Below are 15,991 nucleotides of genomic sequence, written 5' to 3' on the forward strand. Positions count from 1 at the left end.
CATTGGTCACAAAGCAAGAGAGGGGCTGGGAATTATGTTTTCAAACAAAGTGTTAATTCCATTAAAAGTTATAGACTACTTTTGATTCTCACTGTATTACGGGATAAAGTGCGTCCCTTATTAGCTCAATACGGGACGTGAACTTTTGTTTCTAAATACGGGACGATTCCGTTTTTTAAGGGACGGTTGGCAACCCTAGTAGGGTTACTGAAGTTGGGCTAGCTGGTATATAATGATGTGCTGCGTGACCGCTAGCGACACAGCTACGTTAGCATAATATAAACAAGCTAACTTTTTTTCCACTCGATAAAAGTTACCGTGAGTGTTCTCGGTGGTCAGGAACAAATGTAATCGCATGGCAGGATGCTGTAAAAGGACCAAACTTCAGCCAGGAGAACAACTGAGATAATCCATCCACAATACGAGGTTAGTCATTCATATACTGCTGCATGGGCTGGGCTGTAGTTACATCCTAAGGTTTTAAAAACTGAGCTTAAATAAATGATTAGTGGTAATAAAAGCCGGGGGAGGTCAACAGTGATCACTGACTGTTTTAGGAGCTTTTTGAGATCAAATAGAAGAAAATACATAACATTAAACATGTTAACAACACAAAAGCCATATTAAACGCAGACTACTTTAGACCCGGAAGTAGGATTCGTCGCGTCATCACTGAACAACCGGATTGTGGCCAAATTCAGCCAATTCAAACAAAAGGAACAGGTGAAGAGTCGCGGCAGAGAGCTGAAAGGAACGGACTTCAGCGTGAACGACCAGTTCCCCAAAGAGATCCTGGAACGACGCAAGGTCCTGTTCCCAGTTCGACGTAGCTTTATCCAGAAAGGCTCCCGTGCTGTCATCGCTGTGGACCGGCTCTACGTGGACGGACAGCTGTACCGCGACCCCGGCACCACACCGTGGTTATATTGACTGCACTCCAGATAAGAACCCGCTACACTCTTTTCTTATTCATTCACACTTTCTCCTTTAAAATGTGTTTAACCTAGTAATATCAGTAGGATGTCATAGCAGATATAACACCGTCACCCTCCGTCATTGCTTTAATTGGAATGTTTCCGTTTCGTCTCTTTTTTTTTGTTGTCGCTCACAGTTCATGTGGTTTCTTTCTTTCTCTTGTCTTTCACTGCTGTGGTCACCTACTTCCCCACTCACCTACAAACAACACCCTCTATTTCTCCATATTTTCACAACACGATCACGCAAACACATCAGCTCAACGGCAGCACATTCACAACAGCCTCACAGCACGCACAGACTTGCAGGACACATAAGCAAGCCACGCTTGTTCATATTAGTGAATATTTACACACATAGTCAGACTTATGGAGTCTCTCACCACACTTCTTTTTCTCTTTCTATTTACAAACAAGGGATGTTTCCATATTCTCTCCACCTGTCTAAACGAAACACCCAGCATACATCATTAAACATACACGCACAATTAAGGGCATGCTGAGGTTTGTCACATGGAATGTAAATGGAGCTGGCACCAGAGGAAAGAGGTTAAAAATATTTAACCAGCTTAAAAAACTACAGGCAGATGTTGTTTTATTACAAGAAACTCACAAACCTGTCACAGGTTTAAATGAACTTAAAACACCTGAGTTTCCTAACGTGTTTGCAGCCGGTTATAATTCTAGACAACGGGGAGTAGCAATTTTAATACATAAAAATGTTAATTTTATAGTACTCGATACAGTTATAGATCCAGAGGGTAGATTTCTAATTATTAAACTATCAATATTGAACAAAAAACTATGTATTGTTAGTATATATGGTCCAAATGTTGATGAACCCTCATTCTTCCACGGTTTTTTTAGTGCACTCTCTGAACACCTTGATTGCACACTCATTCTTGGCGGTGACCTCAACCTTGGACTAAATGAAGAAATGGATAGGCTCAACACAACAGGAACTCAGCGTAATTGGCAGTCCACAAATATAATCAAACAGTATATGAACGACTTTGGTCTTTGCGATGCATGGCGCTCTCTTCACCCCACCAGTAAGGAATATACTTTTTTCTCGCATGTTCATCACTCTTACTCTCGTCTGGATTATTTTTTGGTCAGCAGCTCACTGCTGTGTGACATTTCAGACACTGAGATTCATCCTATAGCTGTCAGCGATCATGCTCCTGTATCTTTAACACTAATGCACAAGAATAATACTACGCCAAGTAAAAACTGGAGATTTAATATATCACTACTTAAAGATGAAGACTTTATTAAATACTTTAAAAAGGAATGGACTTCATATTTAGACTTTAATGACACTCCCGGAATATCTGCTTCTGTTCTATGGGAAGCAGGGAAAGCTGTGATGAGAGGTAAAATAATTTCTTTCTCATCACACAAAAAGAAAGAAGAAAACAAAAATATTCAGGAATTAGAAAAAAACATCAAATCACTAGAAGAAGCCTACGCGTCCCACCAAGATCAGGAAACATTGAACAAAATATGCAAAACAAAACTAGAATTAAATGAAACTATTAATAAAAAAACACAATTCCTTATACAAAGACTTCGCTTGCAGAATTTTGAACACAGTAACAAATCAGGTCGATTTCTAGCTAACCAGCTAAAAATAAATAAAGAAAAAACAACTATATGTGCTGCTAAAGATTTATCGGGGAACACAATATATGATCCTGGAAGAATAAACAACATTTTTAGGGATTTCTATGAAACTTTATACTCACCACAAATAAACCCATCTAAAAATGAAATTGATCTGTTTCTTGACAACGTAACTCTTCCAAAATTACTAGACAGTCAAGCAATGGAATTGGATTCGCCACTGACGCCAAGTGAACTCCAGGAAGCCCTGATAAGTATGCCCAATAATAAGGCTCCAGGTCCAGACGGCTTCCCTGCAGAATTCTACAAAGAATTCTGGACAATTTTGGCACCAGTATTCCACAGCATGTTGCAGGAAATCGAGGAAAAGGGCAGACTACCACCAAATATGAATTCTGCCAACATTAGTCTCCTGCTAAAACCAGGCAAAGACCCTTTATTTCCCTCAAGCTATCGTCCAATTTCTCTTTTAAATGTAGACCTTAAAATAATCTGCAAAGCTCTCTCAAAGAGATTAGAGAAAATGACCCCCCTCTTAATTCATCCTGACCAAACTGGTTTCATAAAAGGTCGGCACTCCTCAACAAACACTCGTAGATTACTTAATTTAATAGACTACTCATACGATAAAAACATCGAAGCCATAATATTATCTCTAGATGCAGAAAAAGCATTTGACAGAGTTAATTGGAAATTTTTATTCGCAACTTTACACAAATTTGGTTTTGGAAACTCTTTCATAAACTGGATAAGAATATTATACAATTCCCCAACGGCTCGTATCAGAACAAATGACCAGACATCCTCCAGCTTCTGTCTCCTGAGGGGCACCAGACAGGGATGCCCACTCTCCCCCTCACTTTTTGCAATTTTTATCGAACCTCTAGCAGCAGCATTTAGACAGGCTACAACAATTAAGGGCATAAAATGTAAGAACATAGAACATAAAATCAGTCTCTATGCGGATGATGTGTTGCTTTTTCTGCAAAACACACAAACCAACCTCTCTGAGGTAATTACTTTAATAAACTGGTTTTCAAGAGTTTCAGATTATTCAATTAACTGGCCAAAATCTACAGTTCTCCCCATTAACTGCTCCTTCCATAATTCTTCCTCTGCCCCACTGCAATCCGGAAACATTAAATATTTAGGTATTAATATCTCTCCTAAGCTTTCAGACTTAACTAAACTAAACCACATCCCACTTCTAAAGAAAGTAGAAGGCGATCTGACTAGATGGAAATCTTTACCCATATCACTCATGGGAAGGGTCGCCACTATAAAAATGATGATCTTGCCAAAAATAAATTACTTATTTTTGATGATCCCTAACAAACCATCACAAGATTGGTTCAGATCTCTGGATTCATATATTTCCAAATTCCTTTGGAAAGATAAACCCCCGCGTATTAGCTTAAAAACGCTACAAAGAACCAAGGATAGAGGAGGATTAGATCTGCCTAATTTTCACCAATACTTCTTAGCCAACAGGCTTCAGTTCATCTCAGAATGGTTAAAACATACCTTCTTAGTTGAGCCCTGGCTAGATGTTGAACAGGCACTACGCAAGGATCTAGAGATTTCAGACCTACCATTTATTAGCTCAAACATCAAAAGACATGAATGCTTTAAAAGTATCAACATCAGCTTTTCTCTAACAGCATGGTGGGAGTTTCTAAAAATAACGGAGTCTTCATTAATCCCATGCAAACGTACACCTATCTGGAATAACCCTGACATATTACAAAACAATAATATGATTAATTTCCCAGAATGGAGTTGTAAAGGAATTAAATACTTAGAACATATATTAGAGGGAACAGAATTTATTCCATTTGACAGACTAGTTGAACAATATGGGATCAACAAGACAAGGTTTTTAGAATATCAACAAATTAAATCCATAGTAAAAAAGAAATTTAACCTCAGTCAAGTTGAATTACAAACACCACTAAGTGCGGCACATTTTCTTACTCTTAAATCCCCCAAATTATTATCTAAAATATACAGAACACTTTCTAAATTAGATGAATCAATATCCCTTCCTACTGCAAAGTGGGAAGCAGATTTATCAGTCAACCTAGACCAAAACTTCTGGTCTCAGATTTGCTTAAAAACTTTTAAATTAATTAAAAATCCCAGTCTGCAATTAATACAATACAAAATACTTCATAGAGTGCACTATACAGGTCATCGGATGTTCAAGATGGGCTTTACATCTTCCAACAACTGCTCACACTGTCAAGGCAATACACCAGACAATTACATCCACGCTCTTTGGTTCTGTCCACCAGTGCAAAAGTTTTGGCGCGAGATATGTGAAGACTTATCAAAATGTCTGAAATGTAACATTCCAACCTCCCCCTTAGTGTGTTTGTTGGGCAGCTTAGATAATGTCACTTCAGAAAAGAATATAGCCCATATGATCTTCACTGCCCTATGCATAGCCAAGAAAACAGTCCTCATGAACTGGAAAAATAAAAATAATCTTAATTCTAACCAATATAGAAATTATCTATTAGATTACATTAGTCTTGACACAGCCTCTGCCACCACATCAGATCAATTGCTCTGGGCCCCTTTTATCAGCTCCATCACCTAGTGGGGGTGGGGGGTCATAGTTTGGTCCCGCCTTCACTGTTGTGATTGGTGAGGGGGTAGGGACAGGCTTAGGGCGTCGGGGGGTTCCCCGGAGGCATCTTCCTTGGGGGGCTCAACCCGGGGTAGCGGTCACGTCCGGTTGAGGGCTCTGTTGGCTCTCAGGTGACTGTTTCCTCGCGGCTGCGTGCAGCGGGGCTAGGGGAGGGTCTGTGCTGACGGACGTGGGTTACTGACCTGGCAACCTGGCTGCCCCTGGGTGGGTCCGGGATGGGCGTGAGGTTCTGGGGGTGCTCCGTCTCTGGGCGGGGGCCCGGGCCGGGCCTCGGGGGCTCGGGTCCTGGTTGGTGTGTTGCCGGGGTTGTGGGCGGGTGGGTGCATGGGGGCCCGGCCCTGGAGCAGGGTGCCGCCGGTGCATCGAGCCGCCTGGGGGGCTCTTCAACTGGTGGGGGGGATGGTCACATCTGGCAGGAGCTTTCTTCTCTCAGGAACTCTCTGCAGGAGGGGGAGATACAGGAGAGGTGGAGGAAGATCTCAGCCTGGGCGTTTACCGTCTTATGTAGTCTGGAAGATGTGTGGTTGGTGGGGTGGGTGCAGTTTTCTCTGTGGTGGGGTTGGGTGGACTGTCCAGGGCTCTGTGGAGCCGGGGGGCGCTACTGCACTGGGCCCCGGTCTGATGGGCCTGGGCCCCCCTTACCTGGCGGGTCGCGGAGGGTGGGAGTGCCTACTGGGGTCAGCGGGGGAGCTGGCCCCAGGGAGGGGTCACTTGCCCCTCCCTTCCTTCCCTCCCCATCTCCAGCTGCCTCCCTCTTCCCGCTCCTCCACAACCACCCACACATGCAGGGCCTTGGAGTGGGGGTATGTCACCAGGGTGCAGAGGAGGCTACCCCCCCCCCTGTCCCCTTCTGGCTGCCTCTGCCTCAATTTTATCCCACATCTTAGACATTCACATTATTCACACTCTCATTACACATACATATAGGATCTTGGGGGTGGGCACAATCACGGAGTCCAAATCACCATCAGGGTGTATACCTCACCCCTGACGTCGTTGCCCACCTCTCAATTTTAAATACACTTAGTCATTGAGGGTTAGCAGGAGGGACTATGCGCTTACCTGCTGCTCCTTGGCAGGTAGCTCCATGCCCTCCTGGGTTTTAATTGCACCTTAGAACACATATGCATCAACACTACAATGAGCGGGTGGAGGGAGGTTTGGAGTCTTCTCCCACCCCCATTCTCTGCGGCCTGCTGGAGCGGGAGGGCTAGTAGGAGGAGTTGGCCGTCCGACTGCGGTCTGGGGTGTGGGGCCTCCCTGCTGCTGCGGAGTCGGGGTGGTCTGCCTCTCCCCACCGCAGGGAAAAGGGTAACACCACCTGGGTCTGGGTGCAATTCCCCCCTCCAGGGGCAAGGGTACCTAGACCCGGATTGTAGAGTACGCTTGGGGAGTGTGATTGTGTGTACAGCGTCTCTTTATGTCTGTCTCCACGTTGGTTGAGTGTGGAGTGAGTGCATATGAGAGCATGAGGGTGGGAATGGATGTTTGTGTCTGTGTGTGCCTGTATGTCTGTGTCTATATGTCAGGTTGGGTATCAGACGCCACCTCTCTGGGGACACCTCAGGCCCTCCAAGGTTTGGAGGCCTATCTCCACCCACCACCACTTCCCCTGCCGGTGGCGGACTCCCTCAGGTGTCGGTGTGTTGGTGGTTCTTTGTGTCTGGGGGTGGGCGTCCGGGTACACACCGGCTCACTCCTTGGCGGCCGCTTGTCGGGGCCTGGGGCCTGGGGCTCGCTCGGGCCCCCTTTGGAGGTGGGGTGCCCCCGGCCTCTCGGCCTAGGGCTCGGTCACTCAGGCGCAGCTGGGGGCCGGCGGAGCTCACGGGCGCGTCACTGCAACCCCCCCTGGCTTCTGCTCCGCGGCTGCTGAGTGAGCCCTCATCTGGGACTCTCCTCAGCTCTTACTGGAACAGTGGCGCGGCTGCCCCTCTGTTGGTCTTCCATGGTCTTTTGTGTTCTGGGGGCCTCTGGATGTCTGGAGTTTTGATCTCCTCCATACCCGCTTCACACCCTGGAGGACGGGGCTGAGGCCCCCCCACACTCCCTAGCAGATCATTACATGGAGAAACCTTTGGAATGCAAGCATGCTGATCCACACAGGTATGCACACATGGGTATTCACAGACGCGGACTAAAGCTTTCTTGGCTGCTGCCTCAAAGCACACTGTGCGCTGTCTATCTTGCGTGCTGCACAATATTGTTTATTACTTAGTAAATACTGATATCTATGACTAGCTAGTTTATTGTGATGGTGCTTTGTTTTCTCTATTATTATGTTGCTCTTTGTTGTTTGCTGTCTCCTCTGTTTGTTTGTTTGTTTGTTTTTTTTTCTCCATACAGGTGACCCAGGAGTTTTTTTTTTTTTTTTTTTTTTTTTTTTTTTGTCTCTCTTCCCCCCCCTTCTCACCGTCTCTTCTCCCCTTTGGTTTTCTTTCTTTCTCTCCCCCTCTCTCTCTCATTCATTCCCCCTGTCCTATTTATTAAAAAAAAAAAAAAAAAAAAAAATGACAAAGGATGAACTGAAGCTCTGCCATCACGTAATGTCGCATACTGCTGTTTCTGATGTCATTTAGAAAAAAAAAAAAAAAAAAAAAAAAAAAAAATACAACTTGCCTAATAATTCTGTACTCCCTGTAGGTGCGTAAAGTAAGCAGTTTCACACATTTTCACTTGAAATATTAGTCGCGTCTTTTTATAGTACACTATTATTCTGGATAAAATAATATATGAATAAAATTCAACTTGTGCACTCATGTCTCCTAAATATATATTAGATAACACAGTGTTTCAGACATTAACAGGTTTTAATGTGAATTTCAGTGATAATCACTCGTTGAGCATTATTCTTGCAGGGTTCACTTTCCATTTCTTAAGCTGCAGGAACTAATTAGTTCATAGTAATGTCGCAAACCACATAGACTGTAGTAAGTGGAAGTGGAAGGTTAAATGTGTCTGACATAGACAGGGAGCCAGACTGGTCCACAGAGTAATTAGAATACATAAAAAGGTTAATGCATTATCCTGCTGGGAAATTATCCTATACCCATACAGTCAAAGCTCTCATGTCCAGTCCTGATAACACCAGACTATTATACCCTTGAACCATCTTGTGGGAACTCATTAGGCATATTGATGAAGAAGTGACAGTGTTTAACTGGAGGTAGAACATAAATGAATGCGGCCAGTTGGTCCATATACAGCATATCTCTGCGCATGGTTTTGATTTTGTGCATTTGTTATTTGTAAACAGTGGTCTCTATTTGAGGACAAAATTTCACATAGCCAGAAATAACCACCTGCAATAAGTGGATATCATTTCCTGAAAGCACAGTGTTAACGTGTCTATACAGAGGACATTTAATTCTGTGGAAATCCCTTTTTGCAATAATGATTTGCATCCAGTAGGGGGGGTCTTAATCCACTACATTGGTCCATGAAAAATTGATGATGCCAGATAACAGTGGTTTTAATACTATTTTTCAGTACTCAGTAACTTAAGAAAATTAAGACTAAAAGTCTAAGGGAAAAGAGTTTTTGAACTGTATACATTTTTTTGTATTTGTTTTTACATGCAAGTGGACAGCTTTTTTTTTTTTTTAGAGATTAGATGGAAAAATTAAAAACTGCAGAGTGACTGAATTGAGTCTGGTCCTCTGCCAAACAGTAAAAAAGAAATAAATAATATGTTGATGGAATTTGCCTTACATTGGTACAGGTGTGAATTAATATCCCACTCTGGCACACTTACAGTTTCTGATTATGCACACATGCATATGCACGCAAATATTCGATTTCAGCTGTAGAAGAACTACAGCAGGGGATTTCACTGGTTATTTTGCTCATATTTGGAATCAGAAGCTACAGTTTTTATAGTTTCCCTATATGTCACAGCAGTCTCCATATGCTGAGAATTGCTTCAGCTTTTAACTATGGAAACTTGCTAAAGTAATTCACTATTATGACATTAATGTTCAAAGGCAGCATGCAAATTGAGGAAAGACCATCCGGGAGAAGTACAGCACATAAATATCCAATACTTAAACAGAGACTTATGGTTTAATGGAGAAAAATAATCTTAAGCGATATATCTGGGCATCATGGTTTTACTCTTTTGCACCACAAAGAGTAATATATGTCAATTTATTTACTAGTATATATCAGTACAGTTTACCAGCAGTCTTTGCATCAGCGCTCGTTTAGAGCAAAACCAAAGTAAAAGAACAACAGCTTTTTGTCTTTTGTCACGTATAAAGTCACCTCAGAAGGCAAAGCAAATACTTCCAGCTGCCCCCAGTGATCATTGTTTGTCTGGGAGGGGGGTGCATGTGTTTTCTTTCCCAGAATAATGATAAAGAAAACACAGCCACAACAGGCAGCAGATGGCTGGATGTTTGAGTTCAGATTTTTCATCAAAGAAAAGTACATGTCACATCAGGTGTTTTGAGTGTGGTTTGATCTTAGTTTGTCATAGTTTTCACTGGACATGGAGGTGTTGGAATACAGAAAGCATGTCATGAAGAAGCAAAATGAAAATTGGCCCTGTACCAGAATGTATTGCACTTGGATTCTGCTGCATGAAATCCAGTTGCTGGGGTTGCAAATGTTGTGAGCAGTCTTTTGAAGGAAATATCTATACATTTAGATATTAAACCAATATGCTGTACAGTAAAGAGAAAAAGTCATGTATAAAAAGAACATCAGCGTTACTTCTGCTCAACCTGTTCACTGTTTACCCAGAGAAATGCCATTCACTGGATATTTTTGTTGTTTCTGACCATTTTCTATAAGCCATGGAGATGGATGGATGTATGGGGGTGGGAGGGAATCCCAGTAGACTAGCAGTTTCAGAAATACCAGTTCACTCTGGCATCAGCATCAATGGCAACTAATAATTATGTTTCTTCTCTATTCTGATGCTTGGTTTAAACTTCAGCAGGTTGTTTCGACCTTGTGCTAACATGCATTGAGTTGCTGCCATGTGATTGGCTGATTAAAGAGGAGTTGAACAGGTGTGCCTAATAACTGTGCCGGTGAGTACTTCTATTTCATATATGAACTTTTTTTAAAATGAATTAACAACTGCACTGTTAGTCTGTGCAAAGTAATGATCTGTTTCTCAAATGTGTGCTCGCTTGATAACAGAAGAGAGAAAGCTTGAAGTGTTTATTCACTGGCTGGATTGACCACTCAGCACAAAGAGACGTAAAGTCAATGGCGGCAATGAGAGTAATCAATAATACACATACGGACTTCGTGGTAATTAGATCACAAGATTTAGAGGCTTATTGTGGCTAACCTTATTGACATTTCATTAGACATCCTGTAACATCAATAGTTACGCCCAGTGTGTTCTGCACAGCACTGAAACACCTACCTGTCACTCACCTGAACGTCACTTTTTGAGGATAAGCCATTATTTGTCTTAAACACTATTTATTCCAGTGATGGAGTTAGGAGTTTGTCGGATTTTCATTTAATTCAACTGTATGTTTCTTTTTTTTTTCATTCACTCAGCTCTGTGTCACTTTAGTGCTCGTTTGTTATTATTCTTTTACTAGCCTGCAGCACTTTTTTGCTTTGCTCATGTGGCACAGATATGTATGGTTAATTTATCTTGTTATTCAGAATATCTTTGAAATGCTACTGTATATAGTCAGATGACAAAAACTTGTCTGTTTATAAGCACTTAACAATGGAATGATGTAGACATGCACACACACACACACACACACACACACACACACACACACACACACACACACACATATATATATATATATATATATATATATATATATATATATTTACATGAATATTTATTCATCTTCTTTGCACGCTACATAATCAAGCTATATAGAAACTTGTAGATCTTGCATTTAACATTTACAAGGTAGGACCAGATTGTTTTTTACTATGTCCTGATATGTAAAACCTTAGAGGGTGTTCTTTTTTCTTACTGAGACTGCATATCCATTATTTATATACAGATAGTAAAGTAAGTAAAGTAACATTTTATTTGTATAGCACCTTTCAAGAGAAAAATCACAAAGTGCTTCACAGAAAAGCTAAAACATAAAAAGAGAAATCAACCAAAAGCAAGTTTAAAAAGATGGGTTTTTAGCTGTTTTTTAAATGACACCACTGAGTCCACAGATCACAGGCTTAAAGGAAGGGAGTTCCAGAGTCTGTGGGCCACAGTTACAAACGCTCTACCGCCTTTTGTTTTCAGCCTCGTATGTTGGACAACCAGCAAGCCCTGATCACATGACCTCAGGGACCTGCTGAACAACTTGCAACTTGCAAATGATCCACAGAGGCTTTACTTAAACAAGTGAACAAAGAATTGCAATAATCCAAACGAGATGAGACAAATGCATGGATGACCATTTCTAGTTCTTAGCGTGAAACAATGGGACTCAGCTTAGCAATATTTTTAAATGATAAAAACAGGAGTGAACCAATAAATTAGCATGAGTGTCCAAAGTCAGAGCTGAGTCAAAAGTTACACCAAGGTTCCTGATAGAAGGTTTGGCAAAAGTAGCGAGAGGGCCTAAGTTTTCCATAACCAAAGGTACCAATTTTTTGAGAGAACAAAAAAGGACTTCAGTTTTCTCCTCATTTAGCTGAATAAAGTTATCAGCCATCCATCCAGCCGTATGCAAAATCAGTAGTTTGGAAACATCTAGCAGCATTAAACGGGCTCAGTTATGAACTATTATGAACTGACATTAACCAGAAGCCTTCTTCTTGACAAGGCTCCCCAGTGTTACTAATGTGTGTATTAGGGAAACCAGTAGTTTGCTCAGTTGCCAAAGTGACCACCAATTCCTGTGTGTCAGCTACCAGCACCTCAGCTACTAGTTTGTGACATTAGATTGGCGTGTGAGCAACATCACAATGCTTCACTTCTGGGTGAAGCCAAGCTGCACATACCAGCAGCCGACATTTTAGGGTAAAAAGCTGTTAACAAGGGTTAGACACAACTGACAGGCTTAGAGTTCTTCAAAACCGCAGACGCACATAAATAATGAGACATATTATCAAGCTAAAGGTATTCTGAATTAGGAAGCAAATTCACTCAGAATTCAGAGTGGATTTGGAAGGCTTCAGCACTGAGCACTTTTCTTAATCCATTACCCAGTGCAAAATGCACCTAAAACTGTCTTCAAGAAACTAAAGGAGAAGAAAAAGAACTGATTTGTCAAAAGCAACAGCTCGGAGCTGAACATATAATGTGAAAGCAAATTTATGTTGTTTCAGTAACTCATAATGCAAGTAACAAAAACATATCAATCAGATTTATCAGAACAACCCTGGAAGGTATGAAGGTCCCAACTCATGTTCACCACAGAGAGTGTGATGCATCACCGAAGACTGACAGCCCTCAACAGCTCCTTTGTGGGGCTGACCCCAGCATTTACTGCAGGTTTTCACCTTTTTATAATGTAGTCATGCAAAAAGCATAGTGGAGTGGGAGTAAAACCTGAATATTGTGGAATTAATGATAGTCTCTGTGCATATTTTTGCAGGAATTTAAATATATTACCTCTGACTTTTTACACTTAATTAACATCCTACACATTACTTATTCAACGCAGGAAGAAAAAAAATTCCCACAACATTAAGCCTTAGTCAGATCAGCTCCTGAAAGCCTGCCAGTGGCCAAGATTTAAGGGAAGTGTGTTCAGTAGCTCTTAATAAATAATTCGTTACATTTTTCTAAAGACAAATAGGTATAGATCAAGTAGTGAATATTATAACATTAAGCTATTTAGCTTACAGATGTGCCCACGATGGGCAGCACGGTGGCACGGTGGTTAGCACTGACATTGCAGTAGGTTTGCAATGTCAGCATCCAATGAATTTACAAAGAAGTATGAGAAGTAGTCACCAAGACCTAGAAACTACATTTGTAGATTTGAGGCTACATTAACCATTATTATCATAAAGCCAATGATAAGTTCTACTGCTTCAATTTTGATATGTTAAAGTACCAAAACTTTTGTTTGGGATAGCCGATTTGATGTTTGGCAGGAGTGAAGACTGACCAGTTTTGGAAAAAGGTCACGTTTTTATGGTCGGTTAACTTAATTTGTGCATCTCTGAAACATTAAGGCTAGATGGTGATGAGTATCAATCAACAATGGTCCAAAGAAGGGACACAACACGAGCCAGCATCAAGTTGTTGAAAGATGGGCATCCTTCAGCTCCACCCTTTTGGAGCCCATTCTTCGGAATGTTGGAGCTGTTTTTGTGACATGCGAAGGATGGACACTGCAAACCAAGGTGGTCGTGACTGAATATCATAGACATTCGTTCTGCTACATTATAAATGACATCTTCATAGAACACCCTAACCCATAAACTTAGAATTTCTGGCTTGCAAAAAAGATCAGACTTTAGACTTTGGACCAGTATGAAATGGGTAACGTTGTGTCTGTTTTTTTCTTTTTTTGAGGAGTTCTAACTGGAATCGTCAGCTGGAAAAGTACAGCCCGCTGATGAGCATGAGTAATTCTCATCATGGATAGATTAGTTTTATCAAATACTGGCAGGCAAGGGCATTCATAAGGTCAGTGACCGCCATCTAAGCCAGGTGCACATAAATAAAGCAGCTCAATGTCTGCAACTGACAACTGAGCAAAAACCTGTATTTACGCATTTATTATCTATGTGAAATTTTCATTACCCTTTAGATAGGGTTTCAATTTTCTGGGGATTCACCTCCAAAGCATAAAGCAGGATTTATGTGTAAATACGTACACTAGATAATAAATTAGCAGCCATGTTTTTCAACACAAAGCCCTGGCTGTATATTTTAAATGTTCTTTGACAAGCACCACGAGTGGTAAAACAACCTTGGAATGTGCATCATCAACAAATTGCCCCTTTATCTAACACGATGGCAAAGTGCTATAGTGTGCATCACGACAGGGCTACTGTGTGTGAGTCAGTAGGAAGCAGAGGTGGAAATGAAGAGTGACAGAATGAGGAATAAAGGAAAAGCACAATAATAATGAGAGCAAAGCAGAGAATGTGAGAGAAATGTGTTTTTCCCTCTGAAGGCGACAGTGTCACATAAGCTCATGGTCATGCTCACAGCTGACATCCTTTAGATGAAGCTGAACAATAAATCAAGGGTGTAACTTTGTGTAAAGTTCGTACTTTTATTGTCAGTATTAAATTGCAGCCTTACTGTTCTGCTCCTAAATAAAAGGAACTTGATACGGAATCGAGGTCATGGGTCCATGCAATTCATCTAAATGTTAAACAGTATCTTGCCTGTTAAGGACACATGTAACACTTCCCTGTTGGGAAAAAGAAGAGTGAAAACATATGTAAAAACAACTGCACACCTTTAAAGGGATAACACCTGCGGCTGTTTTGTAAGAAGGTGTCGAGAAGGAATTTATGAAACCAGCCAGTCTGCACAAATCCCCAACTTAAAATTCTTTCAATTTTCCAGTTTAATACCTTTATTATTCAGAATTAAGGGGATCGAGTTGTCCCTACTGGTTAAACAACTCCTTTAGCATTTTGTAATAGATGTTTAATAACAGACACAGCTCCACAGCTGCACCTCTTATCGCTACAGCAGTTTAAATAGGCCAAAGCTGCCACTTGTGTTTCTATATGCAGCAGAACAAAGTGAAGCAGAGATGATGGAAAGGAGGACGCATTAACATACATTAGAGTGTTTGACAGTTTTTCAGCGAGCATTTGATAGCAGAAAAAGAAGCACTATTGACCAGGTCAGGACAGCAAAACTACCCAGATGCCAGCGAGACACTCCTAATTGCATCTCTGTGCAGATGTTGCATGTCGATGTTGCTTCACTAATCCAAGAGGTTTGCTTGGCTGCTGTCCAGGGTGCTGATCTAACCAAGGGCATATTTGCTGAAACTTTTCAATACATGGACATCCCCCATGAGGTCTTTCAAAATATGCAATCTTGCTTAGCAAATTATAGACCCACCACCCCTTTTTATTTTTATTTATTTTTTATTGCAGACACTGTGTTTGAGAGCCTGTGGGGTTCTGTGTATTGACAAGAGAGAAAATGCCACCTACCCTGAACCCCTCAGCATGGTTTAGCATTGAAAATGTATAGATATTGGATTCTTCTTTCCTCTTTTTTTCTTTTTTTTTTCAACACACTCTTGTGTAAACACATCAAAATTAAGTCTGTATCAGCCATATGAACATTAAGCACCCCCAGCAAGTTAATGTTAATATAAAGGTGCTCAGGAATTTTTTTTTAAGCCATTGATGGTAATTCCTGAGTGTGTCATGATCCCATGCTACTGCAAAAATTAATAGGTTCTTGTTGAAAAGGCAAAAAGGAAATGGAACTGCATATGCCTTTTCAAGCTTTTCTTAACGACCACACTGTATACAAATTGCCCTGTTAATGCAAATATTCTATGAAGAATGCCTGAATGCGCTCAGGCATATCAGGAAGTGCTTAAAGTACTGTCATATGTTTTGTTATTTAGGCAGATTTTATAAACAAACCAGCAATATTCATGCAATTTACGCATTTGTCACCTCTTTTCTAGAATTGCCTTTCATTTTAAATATTTAATTTTTATAATAATTGAATTAATTAACATGTTTTTGGTCTGCTGATATGTTTGACATGACAGGAGTGTTTACAACAAGTTAAACAGGATTATCTTTGTGTTTCTTTCGAGGACAGGTTGGTTTTTTCTGTTTTGTTTTTTGTTTGTTTGAA

Source organism: Rhamphochromis sp. 'chilingali' (genome assembly GCF_963969265.1).
Source record: "Rhamphochromis sp. 'chilingali' genome assembly, chromosome: 12".
In the NCBI taxonomy this organism is placed as follows: Eukaryota; Metazoa; Chordata; class Actinopteri; order Cichliformes; family Cichlidae; genus Rhamphochromis; species Rhamphochromis sp. 'chilingali'.